Below are 18,832 nucleotides of genomic sequence, written 5' to 3'. Positions count from 1 at the left end.
TTTTTAAATTTCCTGTCACATTTACCTTATTGGCTCCCCAAAATCTTCTCATCACTTCTTGAGTGCCTTGTCTCCTTGTCCCCTCATTCTCCATCTTTGATTCCCTCAGTGGCCCTGAGGAGAGAGCTTGGCAGATATTCTCATTCAGAGATGAGCAAAGCAAAACTCGGGTAAATGAGGTAAACAGCTGGTGGGTGATAATGCCTCAGATTACAATTTATATTATGTCTGTAAATTTCATTTGAATTAAGTGTTTGAATGAAAAGGAATCATTTGAGTAATTGAAAATGGAAATATGGCCAGGCACATAGCTACACAAGTATTTGTTGAGCAAATAAATGAACTTTAAAATTTTAATAGGACCTCATTTTTATAAGCTAGATCTTTGGTACAATTCTTTTGCAAAACAATAAGGCAACGTACAGCAAGAGCCATAGGAATGTCTGTTGGATACTCTCAGATCTAAGAATTACACTTTAGTTTTTCATAAAGAAAAAATCCTATAGGAGTAACATCCTTGAAGATGTTCTCAAGGTTATTAATACCAACCAAGATACTGAAACAACCTCAAAGTTCAGGGTTTAGTATCTGCAATAGTATCAGGGTTTAGTATCTGCGGTCTCTTCCCTAATCACTTTCTCCATACCTCCTAAACATAGTGGTAGACACATAACCCAAGGTGACCAGATTACCCATCTCCACAGCCCACAGTGATTGGTTTAGGAATGAACTGTAAAAATACTTTCCTATGACTTTTCCTTTAGGATTGAGAAGATCTCCTCTTTAGTCTGTGGTTAAGGACTAGACAAATGAAACCCTAGCATTGTCAGACACATAGAGAAAGCCCAGCTAAGACCAACGAAGGCCAACACACAAGCAGAGGCAAGAGATGAAGAGAGACAGAGCTGGCACATTCTTGAAAACTGTGTTTGAGCCCTGGGTCCAGTCGTACCTAACATCTCTTCCAGCCATGCCCACTCCAGTTATATGAACCATTAAGTCTCTATTTTTTTTTTTTTTTAACTAGTATAAGTTGGGTTCCTGATATAGTTAAGAGTCCTGACTACTACATGCACAGAAAAGAATGCTATGTAACCTTTAAAATAGCAATTATGCAAGGCACTGGGGTGGGGGGGGCTCCATGGGTTGAGCTTCTGACTCTTGATTTTGGTTCAGGTCATGATCTCATAGTTTGTGGGATCAAGCCCCTACCTGAGCCTCCTCGCTGACAGCATGGACCCTCTTGGGATTCTCTCTCTCTCTCTCCTTCTCTGCCCCTCCTCCATCTCTTAAAATAAATAAATAAACATTTCTTTAAAAATAGCAATTATGCAGAAACATGGGAAAATGTTTACAACAAAATGTTAAGTGGTAGCAACAAAAGACAAACTAGTAGGTGTGTACGTATACAAGGAAAAATGTGGATGTGTTAACAGTACCTACTCCCAAATGGGAGTGAAAAGGTACACTTTTCCTTTTCCTTTATATACTTCTATTACTCGCAAATATTTCAGGGAGCATGTATAATCATTTAAAAAGAAATGTCCCTGGGTGCCTGGGTGGCTCGGTGGGTTAAGCTTCTGACTCTTGATTTCGGCTCAGGTCATGATCTCACAGTTTATGAGTTCAAGCCCTGAGTTGGGCTCTGCACTGAGTGTGAGGCCTGCTTGGAATTCTCTCTCTCCCTCTTTCTCTGCCCCTTCCCCACTCTTGCTTTCTCTCAAAATAAATAAATAAATAAATAAATAAATAAATAAACTTAAAAAATAAATAAATAGAAATGTCACCCAAAAAGTACATACCTTAGGATTACCATAATATAAATACACTTAATCACCTGGAAGATAATATGAAAATAGTTATGGGGCACCTGGGGAGCTCAGAAGGTAGAGCCTCCAACTCTTGATTTCTGCTCAGGTCATCATATCATGGTTTGTGAGATGGAGCCCCACCTCGGGCTCCATGCAGAGCATGAAGCCTGCTTGGGAATCTCTCTCTCTCTCTCTCTGACTCTTCCCTGCTCACACCCACTCTCTCACTCAAACTAAATAAACTTGTTTTTTTAAAAAGAAAATAGTTATTATGCTAAAAATTGTGATTTTAGGAATGCCTGGGTGGCTCAGTCGGGTAAGCATCTGACTTCAGCTCAGGCCATGATCTCACCACTCCTGAGTTTGAGCTGCGTCTGGCTCTGTGCTGACAGCTCAGAGCCTGGAGCCTGCTTCAGATTCTGTATCTCCCTCTCTTTCTCTGCCCCCCCCCCCACTTTCTCTCTTTCTCTCTCAAAAATAAACATCAAAAAAATTTTTTGAGTAAAAAAGTTGTGATTTTAGTTTTTAAAAATTTTTCAAAAACCTCTCAAGATGATTTTAATTATTTATTGGCTTTTCATCAAGAAAAAAAGACATTTTAAAGAATATAATGCATGAACTCTGTCATAACGTCATCTTCTTTTAAAGTTTATTTATTTATTTTGAGAGGGAGAGAGAGACAGAGAGAGACAGACAGGGAGAGAGAGAGAGAGCGAGAGAGAGCAAGCAGGGGAGGGGCAGAGATAGATGGAGAGAATCCCAAGCAGTCTCTGCACTATCAGTTTGGAGCCCAGCTCAGACTCTCTCCCATGAAACATGAAATCATGACCTGAGCAGAAATCAAGAGTCAGCCGCTTAACTGACTGAGCCACCCAAGCACCCCAACTCTGTCATAACTTTAAAGATTAAGACTAACAAAGGATAAGAGTAATCTCATTTACTGCGAGTTTGTTTATAAATTAGAATTCCATTGTCAAGTTAATATTTTACTTTTACTTTAACTTTACATTACTTGTGAGGTCATTCAGTAGTAGATTCTTTGGCTTTCCTGGTCATTTCCTAACTCCTAGGAATTTTTCCTAACTCCTTTCAATGATTGTATGATTGGAAAATTTGTTCAAGTTGATTCATACTAAGACTAGGTGTGGAGGAATCATCTTTTCTTTTGCTTTATGTTAGTATTAGCCCTGTTAGTTAATTCCATATAAGATATTTCAGCTCTCTCCTAGTCAGATTTCCTCACCTAGAAGATGAGTTTAGGTATACAATTTTATATATAAAATACAGATTTTATCCAGAGATGTGGCTGCTTTTTTTGGTTTGGTTTATTTAGTTTTGCTTATAATAAAAATTTTCCAGTGAATATTTTTAAATGGTCATCTCTTTTGGTAAATTTAGAGTAATAAATTTCTACATAGTTACATCTACTAAGAGAGGTGATATATACTTATATTCCATTCTTTCTACCTCATATTGGGATATATGACATGATTGGATAATTCATAACATTCAATTGTAAAGTGCTGTTTCCTACAAAGAGGGAATAAAAACACAATTAATACAAGGCACAACATTTCTTCACCTTCAATGTAATAAAGCACAGTTTTAGTCCTGGCCAAGAAAGTGAGAAGTAACTTAAACACTTTGAAAATGTCATTTATCTTCTTTTTGTCTCATTTTTTTTAATTTATAAAATTGAAACATAATAAAACTTCCTTGACAATTTCCTAGGATTTGTGTGTCAATTGATACTAAAACTCTTATTGGAGCATGTAATAGAGAAAAGTGCACACATGAGAAGTCTACAGCTTGATGAATCTTCACAAACTGAACATGCTCATGTAGGACTAGAGACAGAATGCCACCATACCCTAGAAACACCCCTCATACCCCTTCAAGTCACTGTTCCTCTGACAAAAGAACATTTGCTATCCTGATCTCTCATATTACAGATTTTGCCTGTGCTCGAATTCTGTATAAAAGGGCTCATACAGTATGAACTCTTTTATGCCTGACTTGTTTCACTTAACATTATATTAATGAGATTCATCCATACTGTGTGCAGTTATGGATCATTCCCTTTCCTAGCTGTATGGTATTCAGTTTTATGAAAATACTGCAACTTATTTATACATTTTCTGTTGATGGACATTTGGATAGTTTTACCATCTGGTTTTCTGCATTGGAAAACAAATATAATCCTTTTTGTTGGGTATGTAACTAGAACTGGGATTGCTTGGTCATAGCTTGTATGTATGTTTGGTTTTAGTAGATAAGCCAAACAATATTCAAAAATAATTGATCCAGTTAACACTCCCACAAGTAATTTATGAGACTTCTGGTTGCTACACACCTTTGCCAACACTTGGTATTTTCTCTTTTGAGGTTTAATATAAATCAAATAATTTCATAAACCATAAGTCTCCTTCAAGTGCAAGACGTTTCCCAGTTTTATTTTACTCATTTGTCTTGTTCCAAAGTAATTTAAGGTGACTTGAAGGTAACACTGTGAATGCCCCTTCATTACAGCTTCTCTTTAGACTGTTACTGCTCTCTGGGGCGGCCTTAATTAAGCTATGCCTTTGTTAGAGCAAATAAAAGCAAGCTCTATAACCAATCTAGATTAAACTCTTCTAATTTTACTTGGGCATTTCTCAGAAATGCTAATTACAACCCCTTAATTCTACTGACAACAGAAACTAATTTCTCCCAGTTTGTAAAACCTGGAAGAGCTCAATTGTATACCATAGGTCAGGAAAATTTAGCACACAGCAAATAACTTGAAATGCAAATCTAATTTCCTACACAAAGTTAGTAACTCAAACACTAGGAACAGAATTCATCTGATTTCTTTTATGTCTACTTCTCTACTTTTCTACATCTGATTTGTGGGCTCTTTTGAGTAGTTCCACTAGAGATGTTTTTGGTTTTGTTTTTTGTGAGAATAAGAGCAATGGTTAGAGGAGAGGAAGAAAAAAGCCTAATCTTAGCAATGGCTACAGTTATTAGCAGAGCAAGCACCACTATGGGTCTATTCTGTGATCTGACAAAACACTCAGGCTCTGGGAACACCATTGACCAATTGCCATCTTCCTCCTCAGTTTTTGCAGGCTCTGGCCCTAACCTTCCTCAGTTTTCCCCTCCACTTGCTTTAAATAAATGAGGTTTTGCTCTGTTAACTCTCATTTATACAACCCCACTTCCAAAGAAGTATTTACAAAATACCTTCTGTTTCCCTGACACTAAGAACCCAGAGATAAATAAGAGCCTTTAAATAGTGGACAGCCTAGTGAAGGAGACAGGTACACATCTGGCTGTGCTGAAATAACAATAATAGAGTATGTGTAAACATACAGGGACCTTACTTTGTTACACAAGCTGAGGGGGGTCAAATGAGGAAGATCATTTGTTCTTCCTCCTTCTCACTTCCATTTACATTGTTACCTCAGTCTTAGGTTGCAATTACAGTAATTTATTCCAGTGGAAAGAAAATAACAATCTGGCCAATACAGTTGACCCTTGAACAACCTAAGTTTGAACTGCACATGTCTATTTGTAGTGCAGATTTGTTTACAGTATAGTACTGTAAATGTAATTTCCTTCTTTTGTTAATATTTTCTTTTCTCTAACTGATTTTATTAAAAGAATCCAGGATATAATACATATACAAAATGTGTTAATTGATTGTTTATTAGCAATAATAAACAGTAGGCTATTAGTATTTAAGTTTTGAGATTGTCAAAAGTTATACACGGATTTTTGACCATGTAGGATGAGGGGAAATTGTTGTTCCTAACTTCCACATTGTTCAAGGGTCAGATATATATGAATGTAACATCTGTAATGGAAAATGCTCATCTTCCATCTTCTTGTTTATTTTGGGTTTTTGTTTTGGTTTAGGTTTTTTTTTTTGTTTTTGTTTTTTTTTTTTTTTGTTTTTGTTTTAAGGAGGGCGGTTGGTGCCTTCATAAGTATTCCTGGAAATCACTTGACTCAAAGCTCATGAGTTGTCTTCCACTGGGTCATTTCTGATTAACACCGGCTGACAAGCTTCTCCAAACAGACTGTTCATCAGCCTCATCTTGTGTCCATCTCACTCTTTCCCTCTCCAGCCCCATTATTCATAAGCTTGTTACATATATTTGATAAGAATTTAGTAGATATCTTCTCTTTATTACTCCATATGTACAAAAATAAAAAAATAGAAGATTGTTACAGCGTACACTAATGGGACCCAAGCCTTAAAGTGCATAGCAATCCTGGAGTGTTCTAAATGCAGACTTCCAGGTCTGACTCCAAGAGACTTTGACTCAGTAGTCTGACGCGGGACCCAGGAACCTGCATTTAACAATCAACCTGGTTGATTTGGATGGAGGTGGTTCTTGGACCTTATTTGAGAAATGTCACTTTGGCTCCCATTTAACAATGATGCAAATGCTCCCTGTGACTGAGAGGATGCAAATCTCTCTCTGGCCCCTGTCTTCATGCAAACAGCTATTGGCACCTCTTTCATCAACAGCTCTCTCTCTCTCTCTTTTAATAGACTTTACTTTTTAGAGAAATTTCAGATTTACAGAAAAATGAAGCAGAAAGTACAGAGAGTCCCAAAGACCTCCTGAAAATCCCCTGGGTGCTCTACCTATTTATCCCACCTTCCCTTTCTCAAACTCTTGGCAACCATTAACTTTTTACTGTCTATATTTGATATTGTCCGTGTTTGTATTTTAGCCATTCAAAGAAGTATGTAGTGGCATTTCATTGTTGTTTTAATTTGCAATTCCCTAATGACATATCGATATTGAACATCCTTTCATATGCATAAACTTGCCATCTGTATATGTAATTGCTAATATCATCTACTCTCACTCTGTTTAAATATCTCCATGGGGCTGATGTCTCTTAATTCTTTCCAATCCCAGGTTGCTGTTGGCTTCAGACCATCCCCAATAGTCATCTTCTTCCTTACATCCTCTTTATTCCTATACTTCATTAGAACTGAGGGCCCTGGATTTTTCAAACAGTATACCAGTTCCTCTGGAGGCTTTGATTTGGGCTGCTGACAAAGAAATCTTTATTAAATCCTTGAAAATGATATTATTCAAGAGACACACAAGGGAAGTAAGTGATGAGAAGAGGAGGTACTAATATGAAAGTGGCCCCAGGACATTAGGTTTATCACAAAATCCTTTCTATGAGTCAGTTCATCTTTTCCATTTTAGTTTCAGGAAGGATATTTGACCCTATGGAATTAGAAGTCCTTTCCTATTTCTGCCAAACTGCTAACGCCAATGAATATTCAAGTGAAACTTTACCCAAATTTGGGGCTCTGCTGACCACAGAGGACCCTCTGCCTGAGTTATGGCTCCTGAAACTTTCACACAGCTGTCTCTGGAGACAACAGAATGGAGGCCAAGTTTCTTGGATGAGCTGCAGTTTTCCAAGGATGTGGTTGATTCCAGAAAATGCACAGCTAATTTATAAGGGACTAGGAAGAAGGCAGCTGCCTTGAGAATAACATATTGAGGATTCCAGAGGTCAAGGATTGACCTCGTCCATATGGGAAACTCTCACTGGTGTGAACTGAAGAAGCTTGCATGAAGCTATAGGCCATCTAAAACCTCTGACAATGCTATTTTATGTTTTATGTTTAGAAAGAGGTCAAAGATGCAAATCTTGAAATACAGACTTTGTCTCTGCATTGGCTGGAGATTGATGGTATCTGAGCTGGCTGGAAGGAGGCTGGAGAGTCAGAAACTCCTCCTTTATCCCAGTGCTAGTCTTAATCCTTGGATTTAACTATTATTTTCAGTTTAACAGAGTCCAACAGGTCTATATATTTTAATCCTATAGGAGAATTTTTCCACAGTCTTTCGAGTCTCTAGAAGGCAACAAATCACATTAAAAGAGTCCCAGAATATCTGTCTTCCTTCTTCTTAATGCCTCTGCAAGATCATGCATTGTCTCACAGGATTGGTATGTGACAGATTCTATTTTGGGTCTTCCGATGATTCTTTCAGTCTTTCTTGAGAACCAAAGTTCAAAAGAATCTGTGCAACTGGAAGCCGCTCTCAGTCCCCTGGATCTTGCAGTCCTATTTTCAAAGAGGTCAGTGTCTTCTTAAGGGCCATGTGGAGGCTCCAGTGTATTCCCAGGAGAATGCATTCCTTGTGTTAAGTTATCTACAGAGCATCTTAGACAGAGTTCTGTTTGGTGATGTAGTGACATAAGATGTCTGTGGCTGAAAAATTTTCTGGGAGTTGTCAAATAATGGGACTATTTCAGTGAACCCAGTAAACCCTAGTTAATAAAATTCCCCATTGATGTGGAGACTGTTCATTTCCAATGAAACTAGCAAGACAGGAACCTCACACAACAAGCACGTTGTCCTAACTCTTTGGAAGACACTGCAGCTAAAAGCTACAGCCATCATCACTCCATCTCTTTTTGATATTTGGCTTGTTCAAATGCTTAGCACACATGTAAAAGTCACTCAAAAAGGGTTTTTAGGATCTACTATTCTAAATTCCAAGCACGGCACGCTGACCTTGAGATTTTTTTTGGTTGTGATGGTAAAATATGCATACAATTTACCATTTTAGCCATTTTTAAGTGTACAGTTCGGTGCCATCAAGTACATGAACATTGTTGTGCTACCATCACCACTGTCCATCTCCAGAACTTCCTCCCTCCCCCTGCCCTGATTACCATTCCACTCTCTGTCTCGAGTTTGATGACTCTAGAGATCTCAAGAAGTGGAATCATACAAATTTCTTTTTGTGACTGGCTTATTTGATGTAGCATAATGTCTTCTAGATCTATCTGTATCATAGCATGTATTAGAATTACATTGCTTTTTTATAAATTTTTTTTTATTAAAAAAATTTTTTTTTAACATTTATTTTGAGACAGAGAGAGACAGAGCATGAATAGGGGAGGGTCAGAGAGAGAGGGAGACACAGAATCTGAAACAGGCTCCAGGCTCTGAGCTGTCAGCACAGAGCCCGACGCGGGGCTTGAACTCATGGACCGTGAGATCATGACCTGAGCCGAAGTTGGACGCTTAACCGACTGAGCCACCCAGGCGCCCCGAATTACATTGCTTTTAAGGCTATTATAGTATTTACAGTTATGTACTATAGCGTATTATTATACGTTATAATATGTGTGTATATATATATTATATATAATATAATAATATATATATTATTGTTCTTTTAGGTATATACCCAGAAGCAGAATTGCTGGATCATATTGTAATTCTTCTTCTATTTTCTTGAAAAATTACCATACCATTTTCCACAGTTGCTGCACCATTTTACATTTCCACCAGCAATGAGTTCCACTTTTTCATCCTTGCCAAAGAACTATTGAAATTCTTTGCCTATCTTATTTTTTAAATTATTTTTAATGTTTATTTATTTTGAGAGAGAGAGAGAGCGAGAGAGCATATTAGCACTTGTGCAAGCAGGGGAGGGGCAGAGGGCGTGAGAGAGAATCCTAAGCAGTCTCGGCGATATTAGCACACAGCCCAACATGGAGCTAAATCTCAGGAACGGTGAGATTGTGACCTAAGCTGAAATCAAGAGTCAGAGGCTTAATTGACTCATCCCCCCAAAAGCCCAATCTTTGCCCATTTTAATTTGTATTTTTTGTTGCTGAGTTGTAATTAAAAAAACACACATTCTGGATATTAATCGCTTATCATATACATGATTTGTGAATATTTTCTCCCATTCTGGGGGTTACCTTTTCACTCTGTTAATAGTCTTTCTGTGCAAAAAGTTCTTAATTTTGATGAAGTCCTATTTATCTATTTTTCTTTTCTTGCCTGTGTTTTTGGTGTCATATCCAAGAAATCATTGCCAAATCCAAAGTCATGAAGCTTTTCTCCTATGTTTTCTTCTAAGGGTCCTATAGTTTTTGCTAGAACGTCTAGGTCTTTGAACCATTTTTTGTATAATTTTTATAAGTGGTGGAAGGTAAGCATCCAACTTTATTTTTTTGCATGTGGAGATCCAGTTTTCCTAACACCATTTGTTGAAAAGACTGTCGTTTCCCCATTGGAAGGTCTTGGTACCCTTATTGAAAATCATTTGACCATACACAGGGTCCCCAACTTACAGCTTTTCATTTTTATAATAGTGTGAAAATAATATGCATTCAGTAGAAATTCTACTTTGAATTTTGATATTTTTCTGGGCTAGCAATATGTGGTACAATACTGTCATGATGCTAGGCAGTGGCAATGAACCACAGCTCCTACTCAGCCACATGATCACAAGGGTAAACAACTGATACACTTATAACCATTCTGTGTCCATACAACCATTGCTTTCTCACTTTCAGTACAGTATTCAATAAATTAGATGAGATATTCAACACTTCATTATAAAATAGGTTTTGTATTAGATGACTTTGCCCAATTGAAAGCTAATATAAGTGTTCTAAGCATAGTTAAGGTAGGTTATGCTAGGCTATGATATTTGGTGGGCTAGGTGTCTTAAATGCATTTTTTAACTTACTGTATTTTCAACTTAAGATGGGTTTATTGGGGCATAACCCCATGAGAAGTCAAAGAAGCTCTGAATATGTGAGGGCTTAATCCTGGGTTCTCTATTCTGTTTGACTTTATGACAGTATCATGCTGTTTTGACTGCGCTAGCATTGTAGTAGGTTTTGAAATCAGGAGTGTAAGACCTCCAACTTTGTCCTTTTTCAAGATTGTTTTGACTCTTTGGGGTCCCTGGAGATTCCATATGAATCTTAGGATGGATTTTCTATTTCTGCAAAAAAAAAAAAAAAAAAACTGTTGAGATTTTCATAGGGATTGCATTAAACCTGTAGACAACTTTGGATACTATCAACATCTTAAAAATGTTAAGCCTTCAAGTGAAGATGGGATGTCTTTCAATTTATTGATGTCTTTAATTTCTTCAAGCAACATTTTGCAGATTTTAGTGTATGAATCTTTCACCTTTTTGGTTAGGTTTATTCTAAAGTACTTTATTTTTTTTGATGCTACTGTAAATTGTTTTCTTAATCTCCTTTTGTATTGTTCATTGTTAGTGTATAGAAACACAACTGATTTTTGTTCGTTGATTTTGTATCCTGTGCATGTGTGTGTGTGTGTGTGTGTGTGTGTGAAATTTTTACGATTTCCCACAAATAAGATCTTGTCACTCGTGAACAGAGATAATTTTATCTCTTCCTTTCCAATTTGTATGCCATTTATTTCTTTTCTTGCCTAATTGCTCTGGCTAGAAATTCTAGTACTCTGTTGAATAGAAGTGGTGAATTTCACAGTGGACATCCTTATCTTGTCCCTGATCTTAGAGGAAAAGGTTTCATTTTTCACTATTGAGTATGATGTTAGTTGTGGGTTTTCTTTCTTTCTTTTTTTTTCCATTTTTAAGTTTATTTATTTATTTAGAGAGAGAGAGAGAGAGAAGAGGGGAGGGGCACAGAGAGAGGGAGAGAGAGAGAATCCTAAGCAGGTTCTGTGATGTCAGTGTGCAGCTTGATGTGGAGCCCAAAATTCACTAACTGTGAGATCATGACCTGAGCTGAAATCAAGAGTCAGATGCTTAACCTACTGAGCCATCCAGGCACCCCAGCTATGGGTTTTTCATATACAGATTTTTTAATGTTGAGGTAATTTCTAATTTGTTTAGTGTTTCATTATGAAAGGTGTTGAATTTTGTCAAATGCTTTTTCTACATCAGTTGAGATCATGGACCCTGAGATTTGATAACCAAGGAAATGGTTCTGATTCTTATCCCAAAAGATATTGGGAGAGGCCTCAGCAATTAAAAAATAACAGTTTGGGGGCGCCTGGGTGGCTTAATTGGTTAAGTGTCCAATTCTTCATTTCGGTTCAGGTCATGATGTCACAATTCATGAGACTGAGACCTGCACTGACAGCATGGATCCTACATTGGATTCTCTCTCTCCCTCTTTCTCTGCCCCTTCCCCACTCATGCGTGAGTGTATGCACACATTCTCTCTCTCTCTCTCCTAAAATAAATAAACTTTAAAAAATTACAATTTTATTTCATAGAATGTTCTTTCAACCACTATTTTTAGTTGCATCAGTCAGGTAGAGATTTCCATTTCCTTGACTTGGCTACTGTTTTCTTAAGCCCAGATATAGCTAACTATATCACCCCCTCTTTCTTGGTAGCAATTAGAAGAAAAAGTAAATCAGTTTAGACTTATCATAGAATGACTGGCTATAAACCATTTTTATTGGATAAATTTAATTTTTAAATTACCATACAGTAAAATTGAACTTTTTGGTAGTATAGAGTTCCATGAGTAAACATATGTACAGATTCATGTGACTACCATAAAATCAGGATATAGAAGTGTTCCACTACCTCTGGCATTCTATCCCTTTACTGTCACATCCTCCCCCTATCTTGAATTCCTGGCAACCACTAACCTTCTTCACTAGTATAATTTTGTCTTTTTGAGACTGCTGTACAGTATGTAACATGTTATATCTGTGAGTAGAAGCTTAAATGTGACTGATAACTTTGCTAGCAATCATTTTGAACAGACGTATCTTAAACCATGAGCCTGGTATCATCATTATGGTAGGAGACCATTATTACAGATTCAGTATGTTGTATCAGCCTCAGAGCATCAGCCTCTGAGCTTCTATCAGTCTGCAGGGGAAAATGTTAGCCAAATAATAAGCATAATGGTTGAGGACTGGGACCAATCTTTCAGCAAGTAGGTCACAAGAAATAATAGGAAGCAAAGTTACCATCTGTGGTACATGCTCATTTTAAGGACTGCTACATGTCATCATCCACCCATGAAGGGCAGTGAGGAGAAAATGTATTAAGCTGAAAACTACAGGACTGCACAAAAGATAATTTCTAACAGATTATAAAGCAATTATGTTTTGTTTCCACTGCAATGGCCAGTGAATTAATTTTTTGGTCTGTTGGATGAAACACATCTAGTAGAGTAAAATGGAAATAGTCATATTTTATTCATTAACATGGTTTTGGCTGAAAGTAACAGAATACCCAGCTAAAAGTGGCTGAAATAATAAAGGACTTTCTTATCTCACATAAAAAGTTCTCTAGAAGTAGGTGGCTCCAGGCCACTGAATCAGTGGTCTCAACAATATCATGAAGAATCCAGTTCTTTCCATCCTTCATTCCACTATCCTCAGTATGAAAAACTTTCGGTCCTCAACATTTTTGCCTCTTGGTTGCAAGATGGCATCATGTCCTCATATAACTGCATTCATATGTAGGAAGCAGGGGGCAGGTAAGGTGAAAAGAGATCTTCTCATGATCATGTATGCTTCTTTTTTTGTTTTGGAGGAAAATCTTTTCCTAAATCCCCCCATGAGATTTTCTCTTAAGTCCTATAGTTAGAACTGAGTCTCATTACCGAAGGCAAAGTATGTGTCTACCCTTTTAATATTTATCATGTAAAGTGGGCTTTGACAAGAGGCAAGAAGGGTCAGGGGAAAACCTTGTGGGAATTTTTGTGAGGATTGAATGCACTAATGTATCTAATGAGGCTGGACACTTAAAGGGCTCCATCGTCATTTCTTTGTTTCATTTCTCCCTTTCTCCCTTTCAGATTTCCTTCCTCATTTTCCAGCTTCAGAAGAAAGGTGGAAATCCAGAAGCTTTGCTCACGTTTCCCAAACAAAGGCAATGCTTCTCTCTTCCACCCCAACCTACTTTTTGGAGTTCTGCAGTTCTAATTTTCACAGAGTTTTTGGAATCTCCCTGACCTCTCAAGGAAGTTTCTGACCTCAGACTGAGGAATACATTTTTATGGCCAGCTCATGGATGTTGATTATAAAAAAGAAACTGAGATGTCAACTATATTTCAATAAAAAAAAGAAACTGAGAAATCTTTATACAATAAAAAAGAAAAACCCAAAAGAGTATGAGTTATTTCTACAATGTTAGTCTGTACTAAAAATCATCTGTTTCAGTGGAGTGAAGCTCTTTCCATCAACAAAAAAGGAGCAAAAGGCACCCCTGTGCCTATCTGTACCGAATACTGGGTCTGCGAGCACCATGAGATGTTTCTGGCCATCAGAGCAACGACTTCAGTTTTTCCATTCCAACTGAGGTGAAAATGAATAAGAAAACTGGATTCTGCCTCTGGAAGCAGGATACAGGCTCTACACTAATCAAAAAAGGAAGATTCTTTATAAAACAATATTTCACCATCCACGTTCTGAATCATTTCATGGACCGCCACAGGATTAGAATGGGAATATTGTAAAGCCTGACCCTCAGAGGAAAGTTGTTTTTTCCTAAATGAGCTCCTCTTGCTGCTTTTTGAGTCACTGCAATCCAAATATTACAATCTCCCCTCCTTTTCTTCTAATCATATTACCAGATAGCTATTTTAGGGGGGCATGGTGGTTAAAAAAGGAGCCATGGCTCATCTGAAAATGCATTAACTAAGAAGTTTCAGTGAAATACTGGCCCTGTAAACAAGTAAAAGGACAGTGAAGTTTTTAGAAACCTGGTCAGTAGTGATAAAGGCTTCAAAGGACTGGGCCCTATTTGCCAAACCAAGGTTAATTTAACAATGGACTCGTGAACTAGTCCTGACGAGAGGCATTCTGAGCTTGGTACCTGAGCTATTGCTCTGGCTCCAAGAAGGAAGAGTGGGATTCCTTGTTTTGTACCCATTGGCAAAGCCAGATGAAAGCTGGTCTGCAGTTCTATCATTCATGAACATTCATAGACAAAAAATGTTGACAGCCACAGACCAGGCTGCTGTGGGATTCTATTGGATACACAGCAAAGGAAAACCACCAGCAGCTGGTGGCTGGGTTTCTGTTAGTAACATATGGTTTAATAGAGCCTCTACCATGAAACAAACCAGATGAAAAACCAGCCTTCATTAGGAAAGACTTAGTGAAGGCTGGGATAGATTATGTTGTGACCAAGTCAGGAGGTTTTCATCAACTTGAACACTGCTCTGTGCCCAGCATGGACTTAGGTGCTCTGGGATCATACATAGGGAGTTGGAAGCCAGGTATTGCCCTGTGGGAGCATACTCTGTCTTCGTTCAGGGTGTGTGGGGAACAGATTGACATTCAGGAAACTTGAAAGTTATGTGAGTGTGGGATTCATGCTCAATTGTGTGAATGGATTCAAAAGGACACAAAAATCCATGTGAGATGAGTCCCTTGAGAGCAAGAGCCCCAACTGGCTCATTTTGGTATCTTTAGCATTGTTAATTTGTCACACAAGGTAGAGGTTTAATTGGTAAATTTTAAATAAGGGTCAACTCTCTACTTTTATTTTCCCATAATTTCAATCCTATGCAATTTTGTTCTCTGCATATTCACTTAGAATATGCACCTAAATAAAAGCACCTCAAAACCCCAATATGGTTTCTAAACAGTTCACACTCTCACACATGTACAAACACACACACTCACAAGCTCTCATGATTCTCACTGTTGTTCTTGTCTCTTTTGATCTTTGCTCACTTTTTCTCACTCCAGAACTGTTTCCAGGAGTTGAAGAAAGAGTAGAGTAGCACCTAGTTTTTCCAAGCCTTCACCAAACAGTTCACAAAAGCACAAGGATGAAAAATTAGAAAAGTAGAGAAAGAAGACAAAAGCTTGATGATGGGGAGAGAAGAGAAAGAATAGGAGAGAAAGAAAACCAGGAAGGTCAATCTTCCTGTTGTTAGTAGGGAGTTAATTGTAAATGATGATGCTTTTACCCTAATAAGGAGAAGGAGGATGGCCCCTAGATTTTTTTTCTTTAGAAGTTTTTTTTTAACGTTTATTCATGTTGAGAGAGAGAGAGAGAGAGAGAGACCACACATGTGCATGCATGCATGAGTGGTAGACGGGCAGAGAGAAGGAAAGAGAAAATCCCAAGCAGGCTCCATTCTGTCAGCACGGAGCCCAACATGGAGCTTGATCTCACAAGCCCATGAGATTATGATCTGAACCGAAATCAAGAGTTGGACACTTAACCAACTGAGCCACCCAGGTGTCCCTGGTCCCCCATATTTTATAGCAGGGTGGGAGTGTTGCAAAGACTAGCTGTTTTGGGCTTGTTGACTTGTGGAGAAGCAGAAATAAGGAAGTACACATATCCATTCTGTCAAAAAGTGCAGTGACTTATATTTCTCGAACAGTTTAGTTTCTCATGGACAGACTTAGGTTTGCCTAGGTCTTTTCCATTGAGTCAACTCTAGTGCAAAGTGAAATAAAGAGTGCTTTTAAAAAAAAAAAAAAACCTCTTGATTACTCAGTGAATGCAGATGCCTTCTGTGGTGATTAATTTTATGTTGTTGATTGAGCCATAGTGCCAGATATTTGGTCAAACATTATTTTGGATGTTTCTGGAAGGGTGTTTTTGGATGAAACTTAACATTTAAATTGGTAGATCAACAGGTAATCTATGACAAAGGGGGCAGGAATATACAGCAAATAAAAAAGAGTCTCTTGAATAAATGGTGTTGAGAAACCAGAGAGCTACATGAAAAGAATGAAACTGGACCACTTTCTAACACACACACACACACACACACACACACACACACACACCTTAAAACGGATTAAAGACCTAAAAGTGAGACCTAAAACCATAAAACCCCTAGAAGAGAATACAGGCAATAATTTCTTTGACACTGGCAATAGCAACATTTTTCTAGATATGATTCCTAAAGAGCAAAAGCAAAAATAAGCTATTGGGATGATATCAAAATAAAAAGCTTTTGCACAGTGAAGGAAACCATCAACAAGACAAAAAGGAAACCGTCAACAAGACATAAAGGCAACCTACTGAATGGGATAAGAGATTTGCAAATGATAGATCCAAAAAGGAGTTAATATCCAAAAATATATAAAGAACTTCTATAACTCCAGCATAGATGGACTTGGAGGGTATTATACTAAGTGAAATAAGTCATTCTGAGAAAGACAAATACTATATGATTTCATTCATATGTGGAATCTAAAAAACAAAACAAATGAATAAACAAACAAATGAAGAACAGAATCAGACCTATGAATACAGAGAGCAAACTGATGTTTGCCAGAGGGAAGGGTGGTGGGTGGATGGGAGAAATGGAGGAACGGGAGTAGGAGATACAGGCTTCCAGTTATGGAATGAATAAATTACGGAAATAAAAGGCACAGCAAAGGGAATATAGTCAATGACATTGTAACAGTGTTGTATGTTGACAGATGGTAGGTACACTTGTGGTGAACACTGCATATCATATAGAGACGTTGAGTCACTATGTTGTACACAATGTTAATGTACCATTGTGTGTCAACTATACTCAAAATTTTTTTAATGACACTAAAAGACAATAACATTTAAATAGCTAGAACACATAATATTTTTTGTTTATTTTTGAATATGTTCATCTAATATCTGGTTTAACATAAAACAGTGATATTTCCAGAAACAATTTTTTTTACGTTTTTTTTCTTAAGTAGTCTCGACACCCAACATGGGGCTCAAACTCACAACCCCACGATCAACTGTCCCACACTCCACTGAGTTGAGCCAACCAGGTGCTCCCCCCACAAAAAAAAATGTAACTAAAAAAATTGATAGATGGAGTAAAGCAGACTGCCCTCTATAATGTGAGTAGTCTCATCCAAAACAGTTGAAAGCCTGAAGAGAAAAAAAGACTAACCTCTCCTGAACACACAGACTTTAGGATTCATCTGCAATATTCACTCTTCTTGATTTCTCCAGTGGGTTGTCTTTTGGCTTGAACTGTTAACTCTTTCCTGAATGTTCAGGCTGCCAGCCTCCTGCATTAGATATTGCATTTTCCGAGCCTCCTTAAAATAACACACACACACACACACACACACACACACACACACACACGGTTCTGTTTCTCTGGAGAACCCTGACAAATACAGCATTCTGTATGCTGACAAACGAAGTTGAGAAGCAACAAATGTGTTCATGACTTTGAGCCAGCACCATAACTGAGGACTGTGGACTAGAGGGCAAGAACCCAGGATCTGAAGTCTCTGGCCTGGTTCAGGTGTAAGCTCCATTCTTTCTTAGCCGTCTGCCCTGGATCATTCACCTAAATTGAGACACAATTGCTCTGGGGACTAGAGCATGGCCAAACCCTAGTATGTTCCTTTTCTATGACTGCTGTAACAAATTACCACACACTCGGTGCTTAGAACAACATAAATTTATTCTCTTACAGTTCTGGGGGTCAGAAGTCTCAAGATGTCAAGAGGACTTCAGGAGGCTTCAGGGGAGAATGTTTCTCTTTTTTTTCGGCACCTTGAGGCTGCCTGCATTCTTTGGATCACAGTGCTTTCCTTGCATCCCTCCCATCTCCAATCTCTTGCTTCCATTGCCACATTCCTGCTATTCTTCTGATCTCCTGCATCTCCTATAAGGACGGGGCCCACCCAGGTAATCCAGGATAATCTCCCCATACCATAACACCCTTAATTTAATCACATCTGAAAAGTCTCTTGACATCTAAGGTAATGTTCACTAGTTCTGGGATGAGGCCATGGGTATCTTTGGGGTGAGAGGTAAGGTATTATCTGGCCTACTACACCTGGACACCAGAGGCTACTGGTTACAGTTCAAAGGTGACATAGGGGAGGGATTCTGAGATTTCAGAGTTGGAACTTGAAATTTTGTGGGTTTTTTTTTTTTTTTTTTTGGAAAAGTACTCAACTATTTGCTGAATGCAGAAAGTTGCAACAAAGAAATGCTTTCTTAGCTGCCAAAGAGACAAACATGTGTTGGTACTGTATTTTTCTTTAAAATACTCCTAGAGTCATCACAGAATAAAGCTTCCCCTGCGTTAAAAAATAAATGTAGGGGTGCCTGGGTGGTTCAGTGGGTTAAGCATCTGAGTTCAGCTTATGTTATGATCTTGTGGTTCGTGAGTTTGAGCCCTACATCTGGCTCTGAGCTCACAGCTTGCAGCCTGGAGCCTGCTTAGGATTCTGTGTCTCCCTCTCTCTCTGCCCCTCCCCCGCTCCTCTCTCACTCTCTCTCTCT

The 18,832-nt window shown here is 38.1% G+C and overlaps 1 long non-coding RNA gene across 1 annotated transcript in view; it reads left to right on the top strand.

Annotated features, from left to right (window-relative positions):
• Positions 1-13,617, top strand: part of LOC122229378 — a 29,084-nt gene extending 15,467 nt beyond the window's left edge. The window contains exon 3 of the long non-coding RNA XR_006206969.1: positions 13,416-13,617. This is a non-coding gene — a long non-coding RNA (uncharacterized LOC122229378). The remainder of the gene's footprint in view (positions 1-13,415) is intronic.
• The last annotated feature ends 5,215 nt before the right edge of the window (positions 13,618-18,832 follow it).

This window comes from Panthera leo, chromosome C2 (genome assembly GCF_018350215.1).
Source record: "Panthera leo isolate Ple1 chromosome C2, P.leo_Ple1_pat1.1, whole genome shotgun sequence".
Lineage (NCBI taxonomy): Eukaryota > Metazoa > Chordata > Mammalia > Carnivora > Felidae > Panthera > Panthera leo.
The sequence above is the reverse complement of the archived record's forward strand: the minus strand, read 5'-3'. Positions and strand labels throughout refer to the sequence as shown.